The sequence below is a fragment of the Panthera onca genome, chromosome C2, assembly GCF_046562875.1.
Source record: "Panthera onca isolate mPanOnc1 chromosome C2, mPanOnc1 haplotype 2, whole genome shotgun sequence".
In the NCBI taxonomy this organism is placed as follows: domain Eukaryota; kingdom Metazoa; phylum Chordata; class Mammalia; order Carnivora; family Felidae; genus Panthera; species Panthera onca.
Window position 1 is genome coordinate 79047656 of NC_138347.1, and position 18450 is coordinate 79066105.

General features: G+C 45.0%; 1 long non-coding RNA gene across 1 annotated transcript in view; it reads left to right on the forward strand.

Moving 5' to 3' along the window:
- Window positions 1-311: 311 nt before the first annotated feature.
- The window catches only part of LOC144617429 (uncharacterized), a 61364-nt gene continuing 43225 nt past the window's right edge, over window positions 312-18450 (forward strand). Inside the window, exon 1 of the long non-coding RNA XR_013557955.2 lies at window positions 312-630. This is a non-coding gene — a long non-coding RNA (uncharacterized LOC144617429). The remainder of the gene's footprint in view (window positions 631-18450) is intronic.

The window sequence follows — 18450 nt, forward strand, 5'->3', positions numbered from 1 at the left end:
AAAATCATATAGAACATATCTTCTAATATTACCTGATTGTTGCATGGCATTGTCTAATTATTTACTCACGCTTACCCATGTAATGCCATGATAACTGTGAGGAATGTTTGGGTATGCCTATTTTATGGAAGACACAGAGGACAAGGAGTTGCCACCCAGTCCATAAATGGGGGGCCTGAGACCCAGCTGTCTCAGTGTTTGGATCCCCATCCAGGGACCACTGTAATCGGGAGTTATCACTCATCCAGAGAGTACCCACACTCTCATCAGTTGCCTTTCGTGGACTTTGTTCCAGTGGTGAATAACAGAGAATGTCTGTTGCTAAGCCACAGCATTACAAAGAGCAGTGCAACTTCCTTGATTGTAGTTCATCAACCAGGGAGAGTGGAAGCCATTAAAGAGGCCAATCTGGGACTTGTAATTAATCAGGAGCAAAGGTATCTTTGAGGAACCAGCAGCGACTAGAGATGTCAGAGAAGAGAAGAGGTTCATAACTTCATGAAGCCCCATCTTGGCCTCCACTGCCGCCCGAGGCGCTGAGAAGGTAAATGGGTCTGAACCAGCCCTGCCACAAAGGACACCGGCAAAGCTACGTGGCAGGTGCTAAAGTCAGCAAGGTCTGCAATGCAGGTAAGATTCAATGCCAGGGGACCAAGGAAGTGCTCTTGGAACAAATGGTCATCTGTGGGCCCAAGGCATATGCTCCGTCTGGGTGGGGGAGCAAGGACCGTGGCTGGGGGAGGCTCAGGACTTGGTCATCTCCTCCCCAGTGGACCCTTTCATAATAGGTAGAATCTGGCCAGACTGATCCCGAGAGAGAGAAGGCAGTGGGAAATGCAGCTACAAGCAGGGCCATGGCTCTGTATGAGGAGCTTCAAATGCATTCTACTTTAGCCAGTTTCTGTTCACGTGGTGATTGACAGCTGCCTGAGTCTTAGAAGCAGCTAAAACTCTCTCGCGATAATAATAGTGATAAAAAATAATAAGAATAGCAGCAATAATTATAAGCATAAATATTATAATAACTACTATTAAGGGCAGCTAACAGACAAAAACAGTTTTGAGTCTGCTAGAATTCTTTAATATTCATTATTTGCTTTTCACAAAACCCACAGGAGGCAGGCAGAGCAGGAATGGCAAATCACACCCATTTTACAGAAAGAAGCTAAGACCCAGAGACTAGGAGTGAGTTGCTCAAATCATACGATCATTTAGTGGCAGAGCAGCCAGGATTCAGAGATCGGAGAGTAGAGGAGGAAAGCTGAATAAGTTGGGCCTGGGCTAAGCCCAATAAAGAGGGATACTGATTTCCCTTTGGAAGGCACACATATCATTGTGCCTTCTGGGCAAGAGGACGTTGAAAGGCCATGCTGTTGAATGAGGAATCCAGAATGTCAGAGATGGGGAATGTGACTTACAAGGAACACTTTAAAAAGGGAGATGCTGGGCTCCTGAGCACTCAGTTAAGCGTCCAACTCTGGCTTTCACTGCAGGTCAGGATCTCCTGGTTCCCGAGTTTGAGCCCGACATCACACTCTGTGCTGACAATGGGGAGCCTGCTTGGGATTCTCCCCCTCCCTCTTTCTCTGCTCCTTCTCCTGCTCATGCTCTCTCTCTCTCTCTCTCTCTCTCTCAAAAATAAATACACTTAAAAACATTTTTGTAAAAAGGGAGATGCCTGTCTCTGGGCCTTGAGCACAGAAGGGACAACATTCACAGTTGCCTTGTCCTCAACTGCATGATAGAAGCACAGAACCTATAGAGGAGAAGAATAAATAAGCCACTGAGTAGACACACGTACAGAATTGCTCTTCAAGATCATGTTTACATCTCTGCTTTGTCCCCTCCCCTGCTCTGATGGGAACTCCTGGATATCCACGACTTGATCTTCTACCTCTCTGGGTCCTCGGTGCCTATTACATTGCCAGGCACATAGGTTGTTCAAAACATGTGGAATCCATGCATGCATGAAGGAATGAATAGAAGAATACATCAGGGGGCACCGGGGTGGCTCAGTCGGTCGAGCATCCAACTTCAGCTCAGGTCGGGAATCTCACAGTTCATGAGTTCGAGCCCCGTGTCAGGCTCTGCTGTCAGTGCAGAGCCCGCTTTGGATCCTCCGGTCTCCCCTCTCTTTCTGCTCCCCTCCCCGCTCACGCTCTTTCTCTCAAAAATAAACAAACAAACAAATAGTAAGAATAGGATTACATCAAGAGGAAACCTTCTTTGAGATTAGGGGTGTATGTTGAGTACAACTCCTAACTGAAATGACCTGCTCCTTCATGCCAAGAACTTGGTGTCTGTGTATCTCCTCGTGGTAATATTTACCACCAATATTTACTTCTTGGAAAAGTCAGTGAGAACCACAATGTGGAGTCTGAATGACACAAGGTTAAACAGCAGCATAAGCCCCAAGGCATCACTGAGAGGGGCTACTTAATAAAAGCCACACAGCTGCCTTCCTCTGCCCATTAGACCTTGGCAACATTACTAACCTGATAAAAAATACCAACCACCCGAAATGATGCCTGTGTATTAGTTCCAGCCCACCTGGATTCACAGGGACGACAGTGTCAGTCTAGTTCTGAGACTTCACCCAAAAGATTGTTGACTTAGATTTAAATACCCCAAAGAAGACATTTAATTCAAAGGCATATCGGGGTTCTGTATGTCAAAGCCCTGTGTTAGACACCCAGGGGATAAGACAATTTTTTTTTAAATGATCAGTTAGTTTTGAGAGAGAGAGAGAGAGAGAGAGAGAGCATGAGCAGGGGAGGGGCAGAGAGAAGGGTACAGAAGGTCCAAAGTGGGCTGTGTGCTGACAGCAGACAGCCCGATGTGGGACTCAGATTCTGGAGCCCTGAGATCATGACCTGAGCTGAAGTCAGACACTTAACCAACTAAGCCACCCAGGTGCCTCCAGGGGATAAGATGATCTAATTGATTGTTGCTTTCAAGAATTGAGAGTATCATGAAGGATAAGATAGTACCAGACAAAAAATAAATAAACGCTAAGGAAAGCATATTAATTTCCTATTGCAGCTTTAACAAATTACCACAGATTTAGTGACTTACAATGACACAAACTTATTATCGTACAGTTCTGGAGGTCAGAAGGTGAAGATGGGCCCACAAGGCTGCGTTCCTTCTAGCAGTTCTGGGGGGGAATTTCTTTCCTTACCTTTTCCGCCTTCTAGAGGCTGGCTGCATTCCTTGGCTTCTGGCCCCCCATCCTGTATCTCCAAAGCCAGCCATATAGCGGCTTCTCTCCTCTACATCCTGCTGCCTTCCTTTTATAAGCCACCGGTGATTACACCAGGCCCACATGGATAATCCAGTGTAATAATGTTCCCATTTCAAGGTTCTCCTTCTCCTTCTCCTTCTCCTTCTCCTTCTCCTTCTCCTTCTCCTTCTCCTTCTCCTTCTCCTTCTCCTTTCTTCTTCTTCTTCTTCTTCTTCTTCTTCTTCTTCTTCTTCTTCTTCTTTTCTTCTTCTTTTTAAGTAGGCTCCACACCCAGAGGAGTCCAACTCGGGCTGGAACTCATGACCCTGAGATCAAGACCTGAGCTGACATCAAGAGTCAGATGCTTAACTGACTGAGCCACCCAGGTGCCCCCTATTTCATGATTCTTAATTGCATCTGCAAAGTTCCTTTTGCCATGTTAGATAACATGGTCACAGGTTCTGGGGATTAGGATGAGGCCACCATTGGGGCCACCCCATGAAGGAACACTTAGAAGCTTTGGACGTACAAAGAAAGCTATGGTGAATTCCAAAAAGAGGCCCAACTGGGCATTACAAAGGAGGCACCATTTGGACTGGTCCTGAAGGATAGATAGGATTTTGTACAATAGCAACAACAACAAAAGTGGGGTGGGGGGCAGAGAAATGGTGAAAATAATCTGGTGAAAGTCGAATGTAGGAATATGTGGCAGGGAAGAACTGGGAGGCATGACAAAGGATATCATCTAGGTCAGACTGAAACCTTCTGTGGTTTGTTTGTTTGCTTAATGTTTATTTTTGAGAGAGAGAGAGTAGGGGAGAGGCAGAGAGAGAGAGGTACAGAGGATCTGAAGCAGGCTCTGTGGTGACAGATGTGGAGCTCAAATTTATGAACCGTGAGATGACCTGAGCTGAAATTGGACTTTTAACCCAGGCAACTTTTGTGTTCTTCATGTAGAGGGAGATCTCAAACAGTTTTTAGAAATGTCCTGTCTCTCCAGAAGATCATTCTAGTAACAGCATGAATGATGTACAAGAGAGGTAGGATGTGCAAGAAAGGGCAAGGCAACCACTATGAAGTTACCGTAATAGTCAAACCACTAGATATGATCTAAGCCATTGGTAATGGGGCTGGAAAAGAGGGGAAGACTTAGAGACACTGGAGAAGTAAATTTGTCAGGATTTGCCAACTATATGGAGAGATGAGAAATCTGGAAGAGACAGAGATAGAAATGCAATAACTTGAATCGATACCTTTGTGTCTCGACTGTTAATTAGATGAACCATTAGCCAAAAAGGTACACGGGCAAAGGAACAGATTTGAGGAAGGAAGGGGGTGAGTTCAGCACAGGCTGTTGAGTTCAAGGTGCTGGAGGGATTCCAGGTGGAGATGGCAGCAGGTAGGTGCAATTTCAGAACTGAACCTTAACTGAGAGATCAGAGCCCCTTATGTCTGGCTGCCATCCATTTGTCCAGTGTAAGGGTCACAGCTGACACAAGTTTGTAAAATGAGTTCTGAGAATTGCCCTCACATGGCATAAATTCCAGTTCTTACTATTGAAGGAAGTGTAACAATAAGACCCACTAGTCTCCCCAGGCAAGTGGTTCTCAACATGACATTTCCACATGTCACAATGAGGGCACAATTGTGGGTGCTGTCTTCAAAGGAACAAGAACAGTGCCCCTGTATACCTGTGATCAAAGTTGGCCTATGTGGGGCTCAGGCCTGTGAGCAGAGGCAGAGAGAATGAGTAAGAAACAGCTCTGCACGGGGTGGACTTATTTCCTTCCATACACACATGTTCCAGCCAGATCCTCCTTCTACTTTCCTGTCTCCATGAGTTATTACCCTCCTTCCACTTAGATTGCTCTTTTCTCCTTCAGTTCAAAATGGATCGGCTCCAATGCCCCCTCCTCTGGGAAGTCTTCCATGGTTCACCTTCAAGGAAATCATATTTTTCCCTTACCAGTGGTTGTATTTCTTTTATGATTCTCACCTGATGTATCTATTATTTTGTGTTATAATCACCTGTGTATTTAAGGCTCTCTACCCCTCCAAAACCCGAATTTCCTGAGAGTGCAGATACTGCTTGATCAATTTCTGTTAGCATGCTAAAATCTGACATAATGATTTGCACACAGTCAGTGCTCTATAAACACAGGACAAATTGGTTGTTTGTGCACTTAGGTTGTTCCCTTCTCTCCCTTTAAAAAGTGCACTTTTTGTGACCTTCTTGTAGGCAGGGATTTCTTATTACTAAACTCCTAAATTACCTCCCATGGATACCTTTCAAGTGACTGGAGCATAGTTAGTTATTGTTGAATTTGTTGTGTTAATGACTTGTGACTCTCAGCAGAGAGATTTAGAATAATGATTCCTGTATGATTCTGTTGAACCAATAGCCCGTGAGAGGTTAAGGACAACTCAGCCTTGACCCACGGATGGGAGAGCTAAGGCATCTTAGACACCGAAGAGGAGAGAATATGAGCCAGAAGCAGGTGGATCTTGGCAAACTGGGCAGAGGTGAGGACTCAGGATTCAGGAGGAAAACCAGCATGGGTCAGTGAGCACAGGAAAGGAAGTCTCAAGTCTTGGATGGTAGGCCTGGGTCCATTTCTGATTAGCTCTGTGCCCTTGAGCAAATTTTTCCATGACTGACTTCTCTCATCATTCAAGTTTCTACTTAAGTATCACCTTCTCATACAGGTCTTCCCTGACCATTCAAGCTATAAAACATCCCCATCACCTTATTTTAGATTTGTTATAGCACCAATAGAGTATGTAAAATTCTGGCTGTATTTGCTTAGTGCTTACTTTCTGTTTCCCCTACTGGATGGAATACCAACAGATTGAGGGCCGGAACTCTGCCTGTCTGGTCCATCAGTAGCTTCATATTTTGCATTTGCCATATTCTAGGTACTCAATCTTTGTTGAGTGGTTTAACTATACACTAGAGGAAGGTTAGGGAGTAAGAACATTTCTAAGTAAGCTGATTAGATGATTTCTAATAAAAATAATGATTTGTATTACGATTTTTAAGAAAATTCTCGCTCTCCTCACTGACCAATTGCACATTCCTTCTGTATACCTCTGATGACTTTGGAGATTCTGAAATGAAATATAAATTTAAGAGCCCATCGTTGTTAGAGTGGCTTGCTCTTTGATGTAGTTGGTGACCTAATCCTTTCTCAAGCCTATGGAAAGTTAACGACAATTAACATCCCTTGTATTTGTTGAGGACTGTAGTTTAAAGTACATTTTCTTTTTTGATTCTACCACTACCTATGGGGAAAGGTACTGACATCTTATTTCACAGGCAAGAGAACTCAAAGCCGAGAGGGGTAACGTGACTTGCCCAGGGTCACACAGCGTGGCTGTGGTAGAGGGTCCAGTTCCCTCGATCCTGAGTCCTCTGCTTTCTCACTGCACTTCACTGCATCTTGGCCTCTGGAAAGATAAAGCTCTGTATTGAAAGCTCTGTATGAAAAACTGTTTCGGAAGACAAATTCTTCAGTCTGCACTGCCTGAGTCTTCTATGCTGACATTTCATTCTTCCCTCTGCCAAGGCAAGAACAGTCCAACTGTGCCAAAACATTGGGCTGTGAGGCCCAGTGACTGTGGTCACAGAGAGAGAGAACGTTATGGAGGAAGGTGGAGGAGGGGTACTTGGATATTAGCCACTTGTAATTTTTTCTTTTTTTTTTTTTACAAAGAGATGGAGACATTGAAGCCCAGAAGAGGAGGGGCCTTTCCAGTTCTCCTGAATCTAAACCTTTATTTGTTTCTTTTAAACCCTTTTTAAAGTTTATTTATTTATTTTGAGAGAGGGAGAGATCATGAGCAGGGGAAGGGCAGAGAGAGAGGGGGAGAGAGAATCCCAAGCAGGCTCTGAGGTCTCAGCATGGCACTGGATGCAGGGCTGAAACTCACAATCCGTGAGATCATGGCCTGAGCCGAAATCAAGAGTCGGACACTTAACCAACTGAGCCACCCAGGCGCCTCCCGAATCTAATTCTTTAAATCATTGTGTCTTAACTAGTCCGTGTCTCCGTGTCTCAGGAAGACACAGGGGCAATCAAAACTGGACTTTCTGCTTTAGAAAGGGGTGGGACTGGTCTGCATCTCCCCTGACCTGGTGAGGACAACCTGAACTGATGAGCAACACGGAAATAAGAGCCCCTTCTCTCAGGGAGTGGGGAAGAATGCAATCTCAGGTCTCTCAGAGCACATCCCACAGCAAAGATGCTATTGGGTGTGGCAGGGGGTGGGGATTGAAGCCAGAGTCTGGGAGTGAGTGTGATAGCCTTATGGTCTAGCCACAGGATGCTTCCACCCGAGCAAGTGGGCTAGACATAGGCAAGGCCCCTTAGGAGAGCAGTGCCAGGGAGGGCAGCGCCCCAGGGGAAAACCCACCCCATGAGTCCCAGATCGAGACAGCCTCCAGGGGACAAAGGGTGTACAACTTGATTTTCTCTAAACTCACCGAAAAAGACCAGTTCAAGTCCACCACTTTGTCCTCTGCAGAGCATGGCAGGACAGGCAGGGGGATTAAAAGTGACTTCATCTATGACAGACACTAGCACCCTGGAATACTGCCGTTTTACTTCTAAAGAAGCCGACCGTTTGATCGACAAACAAGGCATTGGAAGGTGTTTTCTGATTCAGGGAATTTAACAGTATTTTCTCTGTTAGCACCTAAAGCTCTCTACACACCATCAGCATTTTGTAGTTTATTCAACGTTTACATGCCCATCACCTCACTTCACCCTGCTAACGGTTCCATGAGGGGGACCAGGTTCTCATGCATTCAGTCACCGGGTTATTGTCAGGACATTCCCCTGAACCAGGGGCTGTGAAGGATGGCTGCTGGGAACTCATGTGCAAAATGTGACAGAAGGGGAAACTGAGGCTCAGGAAGCCGGTGTGGTTTTGCCTTGCGGTGCAGAGCTCTTCCATGGGGCAACTGGAACTCACACCCAGCTCTGCCAAGGGGGTGGGTCTTTCCTTGGCACATGCCCCGCTGCCCATTTCTGCACACACAAATTCAGACGATGATCAGCATCTCCTGTCGCTCTCTTCCTCTTCCTTTCTTCTCCTGATTTACATATTGCTAAATGATGAAATTATACAGTACATAATTCCACAGCAACTCTGCTGCTTAAAAAAAAAATCGGGAATGGAGTAATTAGGCAGAAAGGATTCTCAATTAGGCAGTGGATTCTGTTTCTAAAGCAGTAAATGGGGAAGAGATATTTTTTAACTGTCTCTTGAATATATTGCCACCGAATGATTGCTGCCTCGTAGAGCAGCAGCGTAGCTCTGAAATGGAACCCTGCGAGCTGGCCTCAGAGCAGTGTTTTGCGTCTGAACTTCCTGCCTGGTGCTAGACCTTCATATTTTGAAAGTAACCTCACACTGTAGAGTCTCTGGCACCAAGATGGGCAGCCAAGACTGCCACTTCATGTAGGTGCCTTCTCTCGTTTTCCATGTTTTAAGGTGGGCGATGTGAAAGGAGCATTGAGAGTGGTCTTGCTGGGATCCTTTGCTGGGAAGCAGCAGAAAATGATGGAAAGTCATTTGGGATTCCCAGGACTGGTCTTGAATTTGTGACCTGTCACCTTCAAGTTGGGTGACCCTGCAGAATTCCACCTCTCTGAGCTTTAGGTTGTAGTGGGTAATTCCAACCCCATACAATGATAGTGAAGATGATGGGAGGTAATGGTAGAATTTAGCATATGGTAGGAGTCAGTGGAAAGTTCATTCTCTTCCTTAAGAGGGAATGTTCATTATGCCATTGGAAAGGGGACAGATTTGTTCAAATGACTTCTCTGTGGCATCAGAGGATGTAAGTAGAACCAATGAGTAGAAATCCAAGTCAATTATAGCTCTGCATAAAAATAGTGACATTTTGTAAAGTTGTTCAATAGTAGAGCTCATCAGAGGTGAGTTTCCCATCACCGGAAATAATCAAGCAATGGCTCAATAATTCTTCAGAAGACATGCTTTAGAGCGGATTCCAGCTGCCAGGAAAAGTGGAACAGTTTGACCTCTTAGATCTTTCCTACAACTGAAATTTGATCATTCTTACTGTGGTCACTTTCCTGTTGTAGCACGAGGAAAAGACCAAAGACACTTAGTTCACATGCAAGGGCTTATCTCTGCCTCAAGGAAAACGAGCCCAGATATACTAACCCTGAAGATCCCGGATTTTCTCCTTCAGCACTACTGCTATCTGTTGGTTAATACAGTGTCTCATTGTGGCCATAGGGCATGATTTCCACACTTGATCTTAGCCAAAAGGCCAAGAAGCGATATAGGAGGCCATGATTTCCAGAAGACTATTCGAAAGAATCTGGTTCTGTATTTACTTGGTTGTTCCGTGAAAGGTAAGTCATTTTTTTGATTGTGGACACCAATAGGGAGGCCGCTAACTCATTATTCCAAATTCTGTATGTTCTGAGATGGACTATACCTTTACCATAGTGGCCAGTAAAATCTTCCAAGTGTTTATAATGGGTAAGCCTCAAAAAGCTAAATAGATTTGATGCCAGACTCTGAGTGAAATCCAAAGCTTAATCAACCATCTGAGGTCGACACATCTTAATATTTGCTGGTAAAGCAGAGCTTATCCTATGAGTTTTCTTGGCAAGACTCAGTCAGACTGAGATTCATTCTAAGCACATGATGGGAAAACCATTGACAAGAATAATCCCTCACATGGGTACTTACACAGCCATTACTTCAAACCTCTGTTAATTAAAAATGTATCAGTACCCCCATTTTGTAGTTGGTTACATGAATTCCCAGAAGAGATTATAAAACCCACATGTAAGAACCAAGGGTATCAGAGATCGGCTGCAGTTTACAAAACAGATCAAGTCCAAATAATTTAGAGAAATTAGCAATACAACTTTTCTGGTAAAAAGATGCAGATGTGGCGCTACTCTGGTGAATACAGGAAGGTCAGAAATGTGTAGCTGGGGAAACCAAGACAATCAAGTTAGGAAGTGACACATTGGGAATCACACAATGGCAGGATCCAAACTGACACCTTTTCCTTCTTAGCCAAGAAAGCACCAAGGAACTGGTAAACATGGGAACCTAGGGGGAAAGCCCAGTCCTCAGACTCTCTGGAAGCACTGTGCTCTCTAACTCTGACAATGTATCCTACACTTCAAAACTGAAGCCCAGGCGTCTGGGTGGCTCAGGCGGTTAAGCATCTGACTTCGGCTCAGGTCATGATCTCGTGGTTTGTGGGTTCAAGCCCCACATTGGGCTTTGCGCTGTGAGTGCGGAGCCTGCTTTGGATCCTCTGTCTCCCTGTCTCTCTGCCTGTCCCCCACTTGCTCTCTCTCTCCTCTCTCTCTCCCTCTCTCTCTCAAAATAAATAAACATTAACAAAAATAATTGGGGCCTAGCTTTAGTACATGTGCTATAGGAGAGTATACAAGGAGGGGATCCACAGTCCTCAGATTTTAAGTGTTGACCTGGTCACCCTGATGAGAAGAACGGGATGACCAGGTAGGAGCACCTCCATAGGAGAGGAAGCAGCACACCCCTGTAGTACCAGACAATGGACAAGTGTTCGTGAAACATCTTCTCTAACAGAAGTAATTTGCATTTATCAATAGATTTCAAAGGAAACTCACATTCACTGTTTAGTTCAGCCTTTATAATAATCCTATAAAGTAGTGGGGGCTGGTGTCATTACTTCCTTTTACTGGGAAGAAGTTGAAGCTTGGAGGGGCTAAGTGATGTGGATGTGGCCAGAGTTAGTAAATGGTAGTTCTTGAGTGACACTCAGCCCTCATTCCTTGTGTAGTTCTGCACCATGGCTTCCACTATTTTGAGGGGTACATGTAGGAAACAGAAAGGAAGGTGTTAGGAATTTTTCTAAACATGTGAGAAGGATATCTTTGATGTACCGGGAAGGTTTATTCCCTTCCTCATTCCACCAAACCAGAGGCAGATGTTGGGTGAAAGGAGATCAGTACCCTCAAATGGTGACAACCACATGAGTGTCATGAAAACCATCCTTGCTGGCCCTTTACTCTAAATATTATTAAAGGAAAAATGGTGGGAGGATGTCAGGTGGAGGCACAGGAGAGCTGTGATTCTGTGAGGCTCATCAGTTTTTAAAGTTTATGAGCTTCAAGCACATTCTTCCAAAAGGAAATATAAGACAGCATGTCTGATCTTCCTCATAGATCGTCCGAAGGAGCCATGATTCTTGTTCTAGTTGGGGGATATACACATGCATTCCAGAAACCATTAGACTATATGTATATATATTAGATATAGATATATAGACATGGATTTCCATATGTGTGTGAATATATATATGTGAAAAACGTATATATGAAAATTTATATGAAGAGAAGGTAAATAGCTCCGAAGTGAAGATTATGTTTTATAGTTTGGAACAAAGTAATCAATCCACAGTGTTTATGTGTCAGTATTAGAAATTTTTATAATATTATATAACACTTATTGACTATTCTATGCTAGGTACTATACCGAAAGCTTTGATGTAGTAATAACAAATCCCATGCTTTCCATATACCACACTACACTGGCAGAAAGTGTGGGGCCATGATTTTAGTCCCCAAACAGTCCTGTTCTGGTCCTTATCCACACTTGTATATCTACAATCCCCTATAAAGTTCTCTCAAACTATTTCTGAGCAGCCCGAGGGAGTGACTCACGTGTGTTCCCATACACAGCATCATTTGGCATGTTTCATTTTGCTTCTTCCAGTTATTTTTGTTGACTCTGGCAACAGACTATGGAAACACCCTCCATGCTGCTGCCCCCAATTTAAGTGCATGTAGCTGTCAAAGGTGCCAACACTACTCATAAATGCACCCTCAAAGCATTAGAGCTATCTTGTGCTGCCTTTCTCTATGTTTTGTAGAATGATGTTCCATGGGCCCCAAAGTGAAGCTGCCTGGGGCTCCTAATCCTTACAGACTTCAACAAAACCATGGTTATGTATTTATTATGAGCACTCACCTTTCTCAGCTCTGGAATGAGTTGAAGCAACAGGCAGACCAAGAGAAAAAGGGGTATAAGGTCCTAAGCACGGTCCTTTCTCCTTTCCTAAAGGAGGAGGACCCACCTCCACTGTCTCTTGTCCCCTAGGAACCTTCCCTCCTAGCAGGTTTCTTAGTCATTACTGTCAATAGTTCACTTGCTGACCTACCCCATAGAGCTTCCAGTCCTCTGTAGACAGACCTTGACCCTAGGGTGAACTCATCCTAGCCGTACATCAACATTTCCACATATATATGTGGCCTCGCAGAATCACATCACTTGTGTGCCTCCACCTGACATCCTTCCACCATTTTTTCCTTTAATAATATTTAAGGCAAAGGGCATATATATGTGGAAGTGTTGATGTATGGCTAGGATGAATATATATACATATATATATATGTATATATATACACACATACACACACACACACACACACACACACACACACAAGCCACAGGTAATAAATGGCTAAATTGTGCCATGCAGGCAACTGGAGAATACAACTAACTATGGGATTGATTTTTAGGCTGTCAGGTCAAAGTTGCTTCCTCTCTGATCTTGAAAAGTGCAAGAAGCCTAGACTGTTCCAGTGGCACGGAACGGGGGCCAGGCTGCACCGTATTCGTCCAAGTATGAACGCCACCGATGTGAAATCCATTTCCAAATCCCCAGGCCAAAGGCTAATGGGGCAGCCTGAGCCCCAGCTGCACTCAGACCTCCTGGAAGTGAGTTCTCTAGTCTCTTCTTGCCCTTGTTTACAGGAGTGCTCAGAGGTTCCTTGCCAGACCAACTGCCTTGCATGCCTGGCAAATGTCTGCAGCATCCTGCTTGGAGGTTTTGCCCTTAGAAGATAATACAGAAGCTCCTTAAAGGAAGACAACTGAAGAATAGATCACTTCCTATGTCCACTTCACAGGGGAAGACAATATTTCAAGGAAGCGGATGTTTTACATCTACACAGTTTTCCACTTAGCCTCTGACCTCCTCTACTGCCACAGTAAATCTGATGACCGCCTAGCTGTCAGCCGTCCAGACAGCATTCTCTCCAATGTCCCTTTAGGAGAAGAAAAAGTGCACCGCAGGAGAGAAAGGCTGTCTCAGGCAAAGTCCTTTTCCTTCTCTGTCTCTGTGAACAAAGCAATAGTTGTAGCCTGACATCAATGAGAAGGTGACGGGGGCTGAGGAGGAAAGTGTGTGTGTGTACATGTATAGATGTGTGTGGCTCCTGAAACACTGCCTTTCCGACGATCCTTCTTCTTGGTGCCTCTGTCGCACTCGAAATTGTTGCTTAGGGGTCTGTTTTGAGGTTGCAGCTATGAAAAGAATAGTTTTACCACGCCGTATGGTTTTAAGGTTAGATTTCAATCTTATCTCTAGCTGCTGGCAGACTAGGTGACCTCGTACAATCCATGTAACCCCTTGAGTCTTGCTTTTTTGCATAGCTGAGAAAAATGTATTTATTCCACAAGCATACACGGAGCAACCAGGCTCCATGCTAGCTGCCATGTGTATGGGGAGAGGGGGAGTAATGAGACCAGCAAAACATAGTCTTTTCTACCAAGTTCTTACTAGATGAGTGAGTTCCTAAAGCTCTCCTATCTTGGCCATTGTAATGCCATCTTCTGTCCCAGTGATCAGGGCTTGTCTAGCCCTGCCCGGGAACTTTCCACTGTACACACTTAAACACTCTCTCCTCATGCCACCTTCTAGATTCTTGCTATCCTGAACCATGATGTCCACGTACTGGTTAGAGTGCCCTACATTTTTCTATCTATACGTCCAGGGAGCTATTCCTCTCACCTTAGTAGCATCATGATTTTCTTTGTGTTTATCCTATAATTAATGGCTGTCTTATCTATATGGCTGAAACTTCCATACGGACAAGTCTCACATCTCCTCTGCTTCTTTATTCTGTCTGCAGAGCCCGACACATTACCCGATACAGAGCAGGCACTTCATATTTGTTCCACGAATGAATTCATGAACACTGCTTTCTACTCTGTTCTTTGGTATAATCTTCTTGGGGCTTATTTAGCCCAATTGCCTCATTTTACAGATGAGAAAATCGAATCCCAGAGGGAAAAAATTTGCTCAGCATTGCACTATGCCTGAGAGGCTGAGCCAGAACTAAACACCAGGTTTCCTGACTCCAGGGAAAGAATCCGGGGCTCTTTCCATGCTGTCCTTTTGCTAGTGGCAGGTAAGAGAAATGCCTCAGGCATTACCAGTCTCTGGCTACCAAAGTAAAGGGGTGCCAGAAATTAGCTTTCCTTAAGATCTCTCCCATCTCTAGCTGGGAGTCCCCAAGGAAGATATTCACATGGACCCACAAAGCACAATGTCAGCAACAACCACAACTCATCAGCTCTAATCTTCTGCTTCTACTCTCACTCGTTCATAACCGGATTCCTGCAGAATCAATTGTGGAGACCCACCGCTTCTAGCCACCATCGGGAGAACATCAAGTCTGGTGTCAGGGCTTCTGTCTGCACGGTTTCCAGTCTGCAGAATGCAAGACCGTCCCTGGCTTCCTGAAGAAGGAAGGAAAGCGTCTCCTCCCTCCCCCATGCCTTATGTCTGTGCTCAGTCTGGAGAAAATGTGTGCAAATCCTCCAGATCAAGGGGCCTCCAGCCCTTCTGTCCACAGGAGCCACAAACCGGCCTTAGGAAGGGTTGGGGACAGCAGGCACCATGATACTCTGAACCGTCTCCCCCTGCACTAGCCGCCAGCCAAGTCTGGCACCAGTGGGGAGCGGGATGCCATGCCATGCTGCTTTAGACTGGGCTCGGCAGTCAGAAATGTAATTTATTATGAGGACCTGGGCCGAAGCAGCACAGAGACTTAGATGTTCAGACAGCAAAGCTGATGACCACACTTCTCCTCTGTAACAGAGGCACTTTTGCTAAATTCAAAGCATCCCGGGTACCTTTTACAATAGGTAAACTACCTGTTGTCTGTCAGGGGCTTTTTTTTTTTTTTTTTTTTAATGTTTGTTTATTTTTGAGAGCGATTGAGAGAGACAGAACATGACCAGGGGAGGGGCAGAGAGAGAGGGAGACACATGTCTGAAGCAGGCTCCAGGCTCCACGCTGTCAGCACAGAACCCGACGCAGGGCTCGAACTCGTCAACTGTGAGATCATGACCGGGGCTGAAGTCGGACGCTTAACCAACTGAGCCACCCAGGCGCCCTTGTCAGGAGCTTTTTTTAAATATGTTGCATCTCTTACTGAATGCAGCTGACTGTGCTGCTCAAGGAAAGCCCCCATAAGTATGTTTTCTGTTTATAGCACACCCTAGAGGCTAACTCAGTTGTTTAGAAGTCATAAATTTTGTGAAAATGAACTCTTGCCTAAAGATATCATGCCAGTCCAAAGGATGGTGAAATGGAACCAAATCTCATGTGGCCTTCATGTCAGGATCCTAGTGGGGAAATAGGGTTTCCCTACTCTCTGCACCCCTTCATTTATTTACTCATTAAGACTGGGCTAGGATCTGGGGCTACCCACATAGATAGAACTCAAGCCTTAGCCTCAAGGTGCAAGCATAGTTCAACTGTGGCAGACGCAGGCAAACAGAAACAATCGCACCTGTAGCGTTACACATGCTCTAAAAATGCCAGCCACTGGGGCTTCTGGGGAAGAAACAGTTAGGATTCAGATATCAGAGGAGCACAAGTCAACTCCAGAAAGATCTGAAATGAGGAGGGAAATACCAGAACAGGAAATGGAATATAATAATGGACAAATAAGGGCCAGGAAACAGAGTGGGGAAGCAGATGGCTAACTGGGACCAGACATCAGGCAAGATCACCAAACGGTATGTATTTGGGTGGAAACAGAACCACGCCAGGAGGAGAGCGTGCACAAGGATTGGAGTAACTACAACATAGGGAGGCTCTGAAGGAAAGTAGGACCGACTGACACAGCCAGCAAAGCAGAAGGGGCACCTCACATCCTCTGCCGGGCCCGACGGATCTTGTGGGGCCCTTTGCTGACTGACTCTAATTTGATGTGTGATCCCAATTTTACCATGCCCTGTTTTTTTTTTTGGGGGGGGGGGGTAACCTTAAGTAGCTTGATCAAGGTCATAATCAAGAATACTTCGGGCTATAAATAGGGCCCTGGACTCCCTCCACAAATTCTCTCTGTTGTCTGAGGACTCCCGACTCTGCAGAAGACAAGGCACAGAGAGCTCTACTCAGAACTGCGGATGTGGTGGGGAAGTGGAAACCAAGCCGACATTTGGTGTGTTGTAGCATTCCCAGCTCTGGTTTAACACAAGCGATGTGTTTCGCTCACAAACTGGCACTGAGAGCTCATTTACATTTAAATAAGAGGCTTGTTAATGCCAGCAGGAGGACGCTGTCAATGCCAAGCCTGGCTCAGGATTCCTGCCAAGGAGTTTCTAAGAGCATCGCTCTAGGAAACTCCCCCAGAAGAGAAGCAAGCATGCCTTCTCATTAAGACAACTCCACCACCGTGACATTTGCCTCAGAGTGGCAAGCCTTTGGCCGGGCTGGAAGCAGGTTGTCAAGTCTTAGGAAGTTGTCTGTTGCCAAGACAGCGGTTTAGTTCAGTTTGGCTCTCTCTACACACGTTCGGAGCCCTCTGGCACCTGTGGGGTGGGCTGGTCAGGGCAGCAGGTTCATTCCTGACCTCTGACCCTTCCAGACGTGTTGGGTGTAGTGGTTGTTACTAAGAAGCCCATGCGGAAGCTCTTACAACACCAAGCAAGAGAGGGCCTACCTTATTATTGGACAGCTCTTAATATTGAAAGGTTCTTCCTGGCATTAACAGGAAATACGTCTGTTGCAAAAATAGTGTACTCAAAATGCCCACATACACCAAGCAGGAAACATAGAGGAGTGAGGTAGGCTGTTTGTGAAACTCTCAAAAATGTTTGGGGTTTTAATAACCTGGAGTGTACCTGTCTAGTCTAAAGAGGAATACACTACTCAGCAAGGACTGATCTTGGGTCTTATAAACACGGGTCATGTCCTACATAGCTTAACGACTGATGGAGAAGTCAAATAATTAGACAAGAATTACAACACAGTTAATAGGTACTATCAGGAGGGAAGTAGCATGCTAGGGGTACATAACTCAGAATATGAAGGTCATGAATTGCTGTTGAAGGATGAATAGAAGTCACCCAGGCAGTGATGAGTGGAGGGGGGGGGGGGGGGAGGAACGGGAAGAACAGGTGCAAAGGCCCTGAGGCAAAATAGACAGCAAAGTACATTTGAGGACTTAAAGAAATTTTCTATGGTGAGAATTTAAAGTTCAAGGTAGGGAAAGGATAAAGAAGCAAACGGGGATTCGAATTTGAAGGGCTCCCAACCCACTGAAAAGAGTTTGCACTTTAACCTAAGATCCGTCAGTTAAGTAGAGGAGTAACAGGGTCAAAGTAGATGCAGGCTGAGTCTTCTAAAGGTCGAACATCCCCAGCGACAGATGAAGTCCAGCTCAGGACTTGGGAGTCAGAAAGCTGTGGACTCTGGTTCCAGTTCCAATACTCCATGAACATGGGAAGGCCTTATTTAGCACTCTTGTGAAATGGGGGGAACATATACCAATGTTGGTGAAATAATGGGGAAAAGAGAACCATCATGCCCTGTTAGTACTATGGTAAACTAATAATTATTAAAACCTTATCAGGGCTGTTTCACAATATGTATCAGAAGCTGTAAAAATGTATACTGTCTTGGACTCAGCAATTCCATTTTTAACATTTAGCTTAAAGAAAAACTTAAGTATTTTTTTCTGGCAAATATTTAACTACAATAGTGTTCAATGTAGTATTGTTTACAAGAGCCAAAAAAAAATGTAATTTAACTTTCTTCTGACTGGATATTCCTTAAGTTCTTTATCCTGTTGGGTTAATTTGTCCTTTAATATTTAAACAGGATCGGCTCACTCATCCCACACGAAGGGAAAACCTGTGACCCCAATCCCAACATCTCTGATGATTCATTTCTTTTTTTATTTTTTATTTTTGAGAGAGAGAGAGAGAGAGAGAGAGAGAGAGAGAGAACCAGCATGAACGCAAGCGGGGGAGGGGCAGAGAGAGAGGGAGACATAGAATCTGAAGCAGGCTCCAGGCTCTGAGCTGTCGGCGCAGAGCCTGACATGGGGCTTCACCTCACAAATCCAGAGATCACAACCTGAGCAGAAGTCCAACATTTAACC